Here is a 13567-nt window from a genome sequence, read left to right as displayed (position 1 = left end):
ATCCACATATCATACAATGATCTATTTGTCCCCGCGATTAAGTAATCGTTAGATGCTTCCTGAGCAGCTCTGTTGGGTCATACCAAGTCCAGTATTGCCACTTATCTCCACATGGTGGCGTGTAATTCCCCTAATGCTGAAGACAAAATTTGGGCATTAGATTCGCTGACACCTAACCCGCCACTTTTCAGAGTCTACTACATCTATGTTGTGCATAACACATTGGGGCACATTTACTTACCCGGCCGAGGAGTTCATCCAAAGTGCATTGTCCGACGATAATGTGATTCACTAAGATCGTGCGCCCGATATCCTGCATGTGTCTCCTCTCCGCTCAGGTCCGCCGGAGTTCATCTTCTTCTTCCTGCTCCATGTAAGTGCTTGGTCTTGCAACACAAATTGAAAGTTAAATCCTGCACGCAGTCCAAATCCGTCGGATTGTCTGACCAAACACCCCCCCCCCCCCATTTGTGTCGCATGGAAGCCAGCGCATCTGCACCACAATCACGTGCGTCACAATCTCCTGCTAAATACCTGTCCCAGCGGCGCCAATCCCTAAAACCATGAACAGTCTGATGAAAGTGTGATCCGCGACCCTTAGTAAATAATTTCAATTATTATTCTGTATTCTATGGGAAGAAAACTTGGGTTCTTAGAGTTGCACTAGTGGAAAATTGTAAAATAAAAATTAGAAATTTTTTCCCAAAGATCTTTTAGGACCTAAGGAAGGGGTAAGGGATTAGAAACCACCTCTTTAATACTACAAAGCAAATAAAATACAAAAAAAAGACCAATGTTACACTAATCAGCAACGTTCACCAAGACTGTACACATTATACATGACGTGTATAAGACCGTGTCATGATAGGGAACCTATTTTGTTGTCAAGTTTTGGATCTTCAAAACCAAATTTACATTCTGTTAATGTAAAATAAAAATGCTGTGTGTAAAGTTTACCCCTAAATAAAACTGTAAACAAAAGAAATTATTACAAAAATATAAATTATGACATTATGTGTCACAGAAGAAATAATGGCACAAAAATTTTATTGGTAGCCCACCAAATAAAAATGTTTTTAATAAAAAGAAAGGCTTAAATGAAATGTTTTGTTATATGTTTCAGTTATTATTATAGGAGAAACCAGGTTTTTTGTTAGTAGTGTTTTATTTTCTGTTTTCTTGATAAATTTAAAAAAGGAGAAAAAAATGAAAATCAGGGGGGGGGTTATTTTTTTCATTTATGCATAAAGGATATACTTTTGCCTGCATCCAGATTTATTACTGTATCTTTTTAGATACAAAGATTTTTAAATACAAAGATACCAAATCTGTTTTTGGTATGATTCTCTTAGATTATTAATATAAGATCTAAATTACAGATATTTTATTATGTTTAAAGGAAACCTATCACCACATGTTTCACAGCTAGTGACATGTAGAGTCATATTAACTAACTTCTTTTAGCTACTATTTCTTTCACATCCCCATAACATCCCCATAAAATCAACTTTGTTATCTTACCTGGCATCTAAGAGGAGCTCAGCCGAGTCCAGCGCCGCCTCCCATCCTCGCTTCTATTTCTTCACATGCTTTCTTACCATTCAGCACTTCCTGTCATGTGACCAAAGTGGTGGCATCTAACATCCTTTGCTCACTAACCTTTGCAAAGTCTACTATATGTATGTATCTGAGGCCGCTGGACTTGGCTGAGAAGGACTTGCCCCTTCCGGCTCCTGCTAGATACGGCCAGGTAACATAATAAAATTGATTGATGTGGATGTGAGGGAAACTATTTTTAGCTAAAAGAAAGGTGTCCGTTAGTTAAAGGGGCTCTATGGCAACCTGTCACTAGTTTTTATGAAAAATGTGCTGACAGGTTCCCTTTAATGCGAGAAAGTTTTTTTAAACTTGACAGTTGACCACATCCTACTGTAAAAGTTGAGACCTCCTTAGAGCATATTAATAAAATATTTTTTGGGCAAATCAGACATAATGGGCCATATTTATGACAATTATGGGCATTATTAAACTTTTTACTATGTTTATACCGTATATTCCCATTTTCTTGTGGGCTTGGATATTACGTCTTTCACTGAGCGCCCCAAATGACAGGTCTACGTTATTCTTTGGGTCGGTACGTTTAAGGGGATACCAAATTTGTATAGGTTTTATAATGTTTTCATACATTTACAAAAATTAAAACCTCCTGTACAAAAATTATTTTTTTGATTTTGCCAATTTCTGGCGCTAATAACTTTTTTATACTTTGTTGTACGGAGCTGTGGGTGGTGTCATTTTTTGAGAAATTTGATAATATTTTCAATGATATCATTTTTTGGACTGTACGACCTTTTGATCACTTTTTATAGATTTTTTTATATTTTTCAAAATGGCAAAAAAGTGCCATTTTCGACTTTGGGCGCTATTTTCCATTACGGGGTTAAACGCATTGAAAAACTGTTATAATATTTTGATAGATCGGGTACTTTAACCCTAGGTTGTCTGATCGATCCTATCATATACTGCCATACTACAGTATGGCAGTATATGGGGATTTTCCTCCTCATTCATTACAATGTGCACATCAGCACATTGTAATGAAGGGGTTAAAACGAAATAGCCTGGGGTCTTCGGAAGACCCGAGGCTACCATGGAGACGGATCGCCGCCCCCGATGACGTCACGGGGAGCGGCGACCCCAGGTAAGATGGCGGCGCCCATGCGCCGCTATCTTTTTGAGGCTGCCGGCAGCCATCGCTGTGAAAACACCTGCGATCGGTGCTAGCACCGATCACGGGTGTTACCAGTAAGCCTTTGCTGCAATATGTAGCAAAGACTTACCGGCTATGGAGAGGGCTCAGACCGTGAGCCCTCTCCATTCAGCGCGACCCGACCGTCTTATATACGGTATATATATATATATATATATATATATATATATATATATATATATATATTATAATATAAAATCTCATCTATTCAGTTTACTTGTGTGTGGTCACAGTTCATCCCATCAGAGGGTAGGGGGGTTGGGGTTTAGGGGGCCCTTATGGTGTCACTTTCCCATATGAGAAGACTATTACTATAAGCCATACATTATAGTCGGGGCCTGGCACAGACTTTGCACTGGGGCCCATCAGCTTCTAGTTACGCCACGGAGGACCTGTCACCCTCAAAAACTGCACTAGGAGCTGCTTGCTAAGGTAAGCAGCTCCTAGTGCCAAAACAGACGCAGCAGTGTTACATTGTTAGTGTTATCGGAAACTTCTGATAATGCTAACTATTACCGCGGCGCTGTACACTGCAAATGTCGGACCGCTCTCAAAGAGATCCGGCGTATTCATGACGGGGAGGGATTAGGGGCGTTGACTGCCGCATGACGCGCAGCAGTCACTGCCGGTCTATGGAGTGAGCAGGGCAGTCCGGGGAAGAGGCAGCACCTTGGACCGCCCCCTCATGAATACGCCGGACCGCTCTGTGTAGTGTCAGTGCAGCATTATCGGAGGTTTTGGATAACGCTAGCAGTGTAACATTGCTGCATCTGTTTTAGCACTAGGAGCTGCTTACCTTACACGTCCTCACCCTTTGATCAAGCCACTCCCTTCATCCAGTAAGCCCCACCCTCTTGATAGACATGTTCAAAAACTTTGTCTAGAACAATAAGCCAAAGTTCTGATGGGTGTCTGAAGATGGGTCATTGATCTGCTGGTGTATACTGGATGTCATCTCATAGAATCAGGGTGGAATAAGACCATAAACAAATACAAATTTCATAGGGGCTATTGCCTTCTTTTCTCGGCTTATGTGTTACACTTGTGTGTATTTTCAATCTTACTATGTTATGATATTGCTGTTCCTATCATATTTTGTATACCTCAAAGTATTCAACTCGGAATTCAGCTGGGGATTAGAAATAATAGTTGTATGTGGGTCACAGATAAAGAGACACATTCCTTTTAAAGGCTATAAACATTGGTAATCTTCCTATATTTGTTATTCATGGTCTCCTTCCTTCGTAAATCAACTTGAATAATTATGCTAATGAGCCTGAGTGATACTGGGAACGGTTCCCAGAGCCCCTCCATGCTGTAGCTTCACAGTCAGTTACACTGTCTTCTCCTACCCCCTGCTCCCTCGGCCCTTCCCTCCTCCCTCTTCCTGATATAATCTCACTGCAGCAGAGGAAGTTTCAGCACACAGTGGTAGGGGGAAATTCTCCGGCACAGTGTAACAGACTGTGAATCTGCAGCACGGAGGGGCTCTGGAACGCCAACACCCCACAGAGCTCCCTTGGTTCATTAGCATAATTTTAAAAGTTGATTTTTGAGGGAGGGAGGGAAGGAAGGAATGGATAAGAAATATAAGAAGATACCACAGTCACGGTGCCTGGATCTATGAGTAAGTTTCCCTGGATTATCATGATGGATTTTGATGGTAGATTTCCATTTAGGGAATGTGTCACCAGAACATTTTAATGTTAAACATTGTTTTAAAGATTGTTTTTTTTACATAAAAATACTTTTCAGTGTTATTATATTTATTTAAGAATAACAGTAGTAGTTCCGACAATTATCATCCTGACCACTAAACTTTGCCATAGCCTGACACGTGCGAATGCTGTTGTCTTAGCATCGAGCACTTCCTTTACATCACATACAATACAGACAGGACTGAATCCACTGGTAACATTAATGGATATCCCATTGTATTTAATTCCCCCCCTACATGTCCCAACCATGTGTAGCAAACTTTCCATATACCCCAATGGATTCCAAACACAAACGGCACCAGCACTTCAGGAGATTGAAGATAAAAACTTAAGCATGGCCAGGTACATAGGTGAGTGGTATCCCAGAATATGACCTACGCTTCGCTCGTTAGAGCTTAATCATGGTCTGTATAATCCAATTGATCAACTCCAGACCATTTCCTCCTATGGTAATTGTTTAACTCCTTAACATTCAGTTAACGTAAAATTATATCTACTGCTCATTAAAGTTACTGCTTGATTTGCTGTTTTGGCACTTTGCAAAAAATATGCACTTTTTGGGTTGCAGTTTGGCCACTTGACCTCTAAAAAATTGGCCATCACTGCCATAGAGTTACAAAAAAAATCAAGGAAAGGAAGGAAATGTCCACTAGGGGGCCCCCTTTAGCTTCCATCTGTTTTGTTCCTTCTTTCAAACCTGACATGTGTCACTATACAGGCAGTCCCCGGGTTATGTACAAGATAAAGTTAAAACTGTATATTTTATAATTGTAGTTCCAGACACATTTTTTTTTTTTTTCCCGAGTGACAATTGGAGTTTCAAAATTTTTTGTTGTAATGGGACCAAGGATTATCAATAAAGCTTCATTACAGACACCTTGTGATGGGTGTTTTCATATATTTGAAAATGTCACATGGAGTAGCTGTTCCCCAAGGGTGGGGGGAAACTGCTCCTTTCCAGACCCTCCCAAAAGGCAACTGCCTAGTCACACAGCAGATGCTAATGAAAGGTACAATATAACATATCTTTTTTTCTGTAAAACCAATTTTTTATACAAAAACACTTTGGCAGTGTATGTACTATGCTCTGTGGGGACTGGGGGAGTGCTAAAAATGGCTCTCCTGGTGACAGGTTCCCTTTAAGTAGGGGACCGCCTGTAAATGGTTTGAAATATCCAGGTGATTTTGAGATTTTTCTTGTGACACATTACACTATAATGTGATATGTTTTTGCATTTATTAATGAAAAAAATGGATATTTGTCGAAAAATGATTGAATTTAAAAATTTTCTACTTTTCCAACACATAGTCATAACACCAAAATAACTTGGTACCTAACATTTACCAAACGTCTTCTTTATGTGGGACTGGCTTTTAAGTGTTCATTCTTTTTTGTAGTATCTTATGTGGGTTAGAACTTAAGGTGCGATTTTTCACATTTTTCTTCAGACTTTTGAGGGACCTGCTCAGGTTTCAAGTCACTTTGAGAGCCCTAAATAATAGTAAAACTCTATAAATTATCCTATTATAGAAACTACAGTCCTCAACGTATGTGAAACAATTTCTATGAAGTTTGTTAACTCTTTAATTGTTTTACAGGGGTTAAAACAATATGGAGGTTCAATTTTGAAATTTTCTTTTTTTTTGGCTAAATTAATGTATTTTTTTAAAAGAATTACACATTCACTATGGATATAATACCAAAACGCTCCACAAAGCTTGATACCCAATGTCTCCCGAGTATAACCATACCCCATATGTGGTGGTAACCTGCTCTTTTGGAACCCAATATGACATTGAAGGGAAGGTGTACGGTCACTTTTTTAGTCTATACAATCTTTACATGTTTTGGGAAATTTTGCCATGTCAGGGCTTATTTTTTGTGGGATGAGATGTGCTTTACAAATACTTCATTTTAGGACAATTGAAATAAAACTTCATTAACTTTTAATCAATTCTTGTAACAGATTTTTAGAATTTTTTTTTGGGGGGGTGGCCATCCTATATATAATCTTTATTGTATGGCTCATTATGATTACGGCAATACTTCATTTGTATATTTTTCTCTATATTTGTCCAATTTTACTGATGAAAAACTAAAATAGAGAAAGTTGCATTTGTTTGAGTATCACCATTTTTTCAGGAAGAACTTTAGTCATTTTTGGTCAACGGAACTGTTTGCGGGCTTATTTTTTGTGTGACAAGTTGTTCTTTTCAGTGGCACCATTTGATGCTCGTAACTTTTTGATCACTATTTAAAACATTCTTTATGAAGAGATTTGATAAAAAAATATACACTTTTTTCACCTTCACTGAGTGGGTCCAATAATTTATTGTACAGATTGTTATGGATACAACAATAGCAAATATGTTGGGTTTTTTTGTGTGTTATTTAGTGTTTTTTGTACTTTATTAGATGTGTAGGGAATAGTGGTGTTTAGGGGATTTTCACTTTATCTAAATGAGTGCACATTGCACTCATCCCTGGTGCTCCTAAATTCAATGAAGCCGAAGTAGTATAGCTTGGCTTCTTTGCACATGCACCATATCTACTGCACATGCTCTGTAAAGCTGAGGTGTACTACATCGGCTTCACTGCATCAGTACACACGCATTGAGATCTCCGGACCGAGGTTAGAATATAAGTTTTTTCTTTTGCGGGCGCAGATGGAAAAACTAAAGGATGATTTGGGACACTAAAGCACTGATCCATACGGATCTATGATGGTATAGTGTTCCAAATCCCCCTGACTTACCTTCATCGGTGCTCCCATTCTTCATGCCGCTGTCCGTCTGTTTGTTTGTGGCTCCGACAACTTCTGCTCGCCTGGCACACCCATCCATCCCATGTCCCCGTGCTACAGCATTAGTTTTAATGTGTATCAGGCGGAAGTTGTCAGAGCAGAGCGTGCCTGCTTCCGTAAACAAGCAGAGGCACAGTAACCCCCAGACCACCTATATATTTTTAACAGTCTTGGACAACCCCTTTAAGACACCAAAATGAATGTTCCTCAGTGTTTTAATTAAACCACACCATCTACTGGCCAAAACACACAAACCTATTGAACCTTTGTAATGCGATGAAGCAGCACAAAAGTGCAATGAGCACTGCTGCACACCAGAGGTCATGGTGCGAGGTATCTAGTAATATGTGTTTCTCTACAGACGATCATGTACATTACATGTGTATTGAAGTGTGAGACTCTGCGGGGTTAGGATCAGGTTGTCAGAGCCATCCACTTGTCTATATGAGCGATTTTCTCATACAAGTACAGCCGGGTCTACATGGGACCCATCTCTGACTCGTTGATAGATCATTGTGCTCTGCACACGCCAGATGTTTTTCACATTCCATTGAGGCACTCTTATCCGAGAAAATTGCAGCATCCACTGCTCCAGTCCAAGTCATGCATGATTTTCAGATCTGTGAAAATCCTACTTGCAAATCTGACACAACTTGGATGACGCCAGGTCTACAAAAACAGAAGGTTGTGTAGCACTTGGACTAAAATCTGACCAAACTCGGATAAAAATTGTACAATCAGACACTTGGTTCGTGGGCAACTGGCCTTAAAAGAAATCTACCATTAAATCCATCATGATAAAGCAGGGACATTACTCATAGATCCAGGCACCGGGACTGTGGTCATCTTCTTATATTTGTTATCCATGGCCTCCTTCCAAAATTAACTTGTAAAATTGTGCTAATAATCCAGAGCCCCTGTATGTTGTAGCTTCACAGGCTGTTAAACTGTGCAGGAACACTTTCCCTCTGCCACTGTGTGCTGAAACTTCCTCTGCTGCAGTAAGATTACATCAGGTAGAGTATGGGGGGAAGTGCTGGGGAGCAGGAGGGAGGGGAAGCAGTGAAACCGCTTGTAACAACCCAAAGAGCCCTTCAGGCTCAATATTATAATTTTAAAGGAAGGAGGCCAAATATTAGTTTACTACAGTCATGTTGCCTGGATATATGAGTAAGTGTCCCTGGTTTATCATGATGGATTTTGACAGTAGTTTTCCTTTAAGGATCCAGCAAAGGAGATGAGTGCTAAACTAGTGTTCAGCCATCATGTTTTTGGCTGTTTAATGAAGCTAAAGGTTATCCTTCAGAGATCCCAAAATTGCCCATCTAAATGGTGAGACACTGCCCCTACATTCATTCTTTATTGGACTCCTAGAGAGAGACTGTACTCCACGTCCTACCAGTCCAGTGCAGATGAACAAGACCCCTATTTACTGGGCCCATACCATTCAAATATGTATAGAATATTACTTCTAAAATTGGGCTAACCTTTTTTAACCATCCCCCTGCAACGGAACAAATTTTAAAAACAATCCAAACATAAGGAGATCTCCCAAGAGAACAAAGAACAAGTCCCATCAGAAACCGTCTTCCCATAAATAGTGATGTATCCAGACCACGATAAACAATTACTGTCATAATCTGGCCTGATTGTCACTGGCCCAGACAGATAAGAGTCTGTAAGGCTGAAACTGTAATAGAAACAGATAGAGAACAATGGTATTTCGATGAGCAGAGACTAATCACAGCTACTTAAGGTTTAATATTAGACAGAGCCTACAAGTTCTCAAGGAGATTACATAGACAAGTGTGATAAGCAGGATTTGACCAGTTTTGACCAAATCATCTTAAGTCCCATCATAGGGAACAATGTTAAGATGGTTTCATGACTGTCATCTTTGTACACTAGATATGATAGACAAACCATTGGGTCTGGGACTCGTCTCCTGGACCTATGCATTGCTTCAATGAAACCAGTGTCATACAACCGGTTTGGACCTGTGTCCGCTCTGTTGAATGACCGCACAGGCATTGTCACTCTCTGGAGAGAGGAAGCTGGCAAGGTAGAACAGGTGTTGTCGGGGAGCATCACTCTCCGGCTAGTGGAAGGTGGCAAGGTGGAGCAGGCGTTGTCGGGGAGCATCACTCTCCGGGGAGTGGAAGGTGGCGGGGTGGAGCGGAGCAGGTGGTGAAGTCGGGGGCAGCACTCTCCAGGGAGCTTAAGGTGGCAGGGAAAAGCAGGTGGCGGGTCTGGGGAGCAGAAGGTGGAAGGGTGGAGCAGGTGTTGTCAGGGTTGGGGAGCAGCACTCTCCCGGGAGTGGAAGGTGGCAAGGCAGAGAAGGTGGCGGGTCGGGGAGCAGAAGGTAGCAGGACGGAGCAGGTGTAGTCGAAGTCGGAGAGCAGCACTCTCCAGGGAGTGGAAGGTAGCAGGGCGGAGCAGGTGTTGTCGAGGTCAGGGAGCAGCACTCTCCAGGGAGTGGAAGGTGGCGGGTCGGGAGCAGAAGGTAGCGGGGCAGACCAGGTGGCGGGCCAGGGAGCAGGAGGTAGCAGGACTGAGCAGGTGCTGTCGAGGTCGGCGAGCAGCACTCTCCGAGCAGTGGAAGGTGGTGGGTTGGGAGCAGAAGGTAGCCGGGCAGAGCAGGTGGCGAGTCGGGGAGCAGGTGTTGTCGAGGTCGGGGAGCAGCACTCTCCAGGGAGTGGAAGGTGGTGATGCGGAGAAGATGGTGGGTTGGGGAGTGGAAGGTAGCAGGGCGGAGAAGTTGTTGTTGAGGTCGGGGAGCAGCACTCTCCGGGGAGTGGAAGGTGGCAGGTCGGGAGCAGAAGGTAGCAGGGCAGAGCAGGTGGCGGGTCGGGGAGCAGGAGGTAGCAGGACAGAGCAGGTGTTGTCGAGGTCGGCGAGCAGCACTCTCCGGGGAGTGGAAGGTGGTGGGTCGGGAGCAGAAGGTAGCGGGGCACAGCAGGTGGCGAGTCGGGGCACAGGTGTTGTCGAGAGGTCAGGGAGGAGCACTCTCCGGGGAGTGGAAGGTGGTGATGCGGAGAAGATGGTGGGTGGGGGAGTGGAAGATAGCAGGGCATAGCGGGTGACGGGTCGGGGAGCATAAGGTGGTAGGACGGACAAGGTGCTTTTGAACAATGCGGCCCCCGTGAACCACTATTTTATTAGATTGTAATGTGCTCACTTTATTACATAATAATTAGAAATTTGCAATCGTCTTACTTTATAAAACTGATTTAAATTAGAAAAAAATTGTGACAAATGACCTTTAAAAGGCTATTCCTAAAAATTTGGTAGGTAGCGGAGTAGGGAGAGTAAAAAAAAATTAAAAAGTTCTGATCACTGGTCTCAGTGTACCACGTGTTCATGCACATGTAATCCTAGGTAATCCTACTCCTTCCTACCTAAAAAATCAGGCGGTCCGGGTGAACTTGCATCCCCTGGTTTCCGGGCCCCACACGGTTGCATGGGATGTTATATTGGCTGCCATAAGTATCTTTTGTAGGAAACCCCCTTTGAATTTGTTGTTCTGTCTCATAACGAAGCAGAACAACAGAAGCCATGCTGGAGGTGTGAACACAGCCCAATATAATGTTATCACAGGAATAGTAGCTCATGTTATCTGATTCCCTTACAAAGCTGTATTTGGTAAGTGGAGTGATTCAGATTAACACTATTATATTAGTGAGCTGCTATTGAAACAGTCCAGTAAGGATTTGTGGACAATAGCTCGATAGGGGGGCTACAATTACCAGCCTCCAGGACGTGTCCAGACACATGGTAATCGCTTTAGTTTCATTATACATCACTCGCCTTGCATCACACACTCCTCACAGTGTTCACACGTACACAGAGGAATAGGTGTAAAATGTGTCTACAGGTGTATCCTGTCTATTACACCGAGTACAACATGGCGGCTCTTATTACACAAATTTATAATGGATTAAGAAGTGGAAGCCACATCAAAACTTAATGTAGTTTTACAGTTTACATATATAAAAGTGGTTTTCTGGGCTCAAACTATTAAAGGGGATTTCCCGGAATCTGGAATTCCCCCTAAGGGTCAGGACAGGGATTGGAGGGAAAAAAGTTTTAACCCTCTGGCTCCAGTACTTCTGGGTTTTGGGCCTCTACCCAACCAGAAGTTCTGGGGGGTCAGAGGACTTGTGTGTGGCCTCAGACTTGAGGACAAAAAGGAAGTAAAATCCCCTAGTAAATGTCCCGTGATCTGAGGACGCCCCTCATTTGCTGATAGAAGTACTAGAGCAATGCGGGAAGCAGGAGACAGATCAGCCAAGGTATATAAACTTTCTTTTTTTTCACCAAGGCCCAAACCCCCTATTAGATTCCTGGAAAATCCCTTTAATGACCTATCCTACAGTTATGTAAGTAATGGATAATAATAGAGCCACAACATCTGATACCCCTGCCAATCAGCTGACGGTAATGGTGTCTATAACGCAGCATGATGGATGATGGATTATAGATGGCCAATCCTAGGCTCACGGCAGGTGCCACTCCCATTCACTTAAATGGTAGCTGCCTACACTGAACCTGGGGGGCTACTATACTCCTGTAGGAGACATCTGCCTCTGGCTGCCTCCATAGTATACAACAGTCCCTACTAATTGATAGGTTATTACTAGTTCATGCCTGGAAAATCCAATTAAGTAAATGTATTTTACTTAAAGGGGTTTTCCCACAGGAAAGGGCCTAACTTGCTGCTCAGTTGGCATCTCAGTGATGAGACCCCCACAGATCACGAAAAAGAGGGGTCCGACGTACCTCCATCTGACCCCTCGTCGCTCCGTCAGACTAATGGAGCAGATGGCCGTGCATAACCCTTCTGCTCCATTAATCTCCATAGATCTGAAGGAGATCGGTGAGCGCAGCGTCTGCTCCATTAGTCTGAGGAGTGGCGAGGGGTCCAACTGAGGTACATGGGACCCCATCGCACCCCTCATTTTCGTAATCTGTGGGGGTATCATCACTGATTAACAAGTAAGGTGGAAGTAGGTGCAGAAAGGGGAAGTGCCAAGGGAGCGGGGAGGAGACGACATGTCAACAGCCCATGATGTAATAGCATTGAGTTGCTCTGGTAACACCCCCTGGATCCCTACAGGCTCATTAGCATAATTTTAAAAGTTGATTTTTGCAGGAAGGAGGCATTGGATAACAAATATAAGAAGAATATCACAGTCACGGTACCTGGATCTGTGAGTAAGGCCCCTTCCACACTTGCGTTGCAGATCACGTCAGAGTTTGATCAGGGTGTGATCAGGGTTTGGTCAGTGAAAAACTGACATTTTGCATCAGAGTGCAAAAATTTTTTTAGTCAGAGTTTGTTCAGTGACTCAGTTTTTCAGGCGCATTTTCAATGCAATTTCAATGCGTTTTTTCACGCGCAGATAATGCGCATGAAAGGACTCAGGACTGAGCTCTATCTTTTCTATGGCAATTGAAGCATGAAGAACGCATTGCACTTGCAAGTGTCTCAGAGTGCAATGCGTTTTTGATGCGTCTCCATAGACTTGTATGGTGCGTTTTTCAGGCGCGTGACTTGCAAAAGTAGAGCATGCTGAGATTTAAACGCGCGTTAAAAAAAACGTGTGTGCGTGAAAAAAAATGCAAGTCTGAAAAGACCCATTGATTACAATGGGTCAGAGTGCAATGCAAGTTCTGCGCGTCAAAAGCACACGCAGAAAACGCACGTGAAAAACGCAAGTGTGAAAGGGGCCTAAGTGTCCCTGGTTCGTGATTTGGAATGGCAAAAAGGTGACAGTGTTACCTGGCCCTAAAATATCCAGTAGCTATTCTGTAGGAAGCAGACTCGGGTAGGGGTTATTCATAGATTAAATCATTTCTGTGATCAGGACCCTTATATAGTGTGACATTTTCATTAAATGTCTGTATTGTCTGTAAATATTCTCTCTGATTTGTACAGTGCTGAGGAGGATATATATATATATATATATATATATATATATATATATATATATATATATATGTAGTAAATTGTATCTGTAAAATACTTGATAATAATGAGAATCTAAAATAATGTAATTTATACATTGACCACTAGATGTCAGCACAAAACGCAGACACCACTATCAAGTGATGATCTTGATGATTGCAGCAAAGTGAATAATTAGGATGTAGTAAATTATTATTAGTAGGCCATACAAACACCAGCACCATAGTCACACTATCACCAGTGCTGGCTGCACTGGGGTACAGAATCTAAGAGTTTTCCTGAGAATCCCTTTAAAACGCTCAGATCC

Source organism: Engystomops pustulosus, chromosome 7 (genome assembly GCF_040894005.1).
Source record: "Engystomops pustulosus chromosome 7, aEngPut4.maternal, whole genome shotgun sequence".
NCBI lineage: Eukaryota > Metazoa > Chordata > Amphibia > Anura > Leptodactylidae > Engystomops > Engystomops pustulosus.
This window is presented reverse-complemented; position numbering follows the sequence as displayed.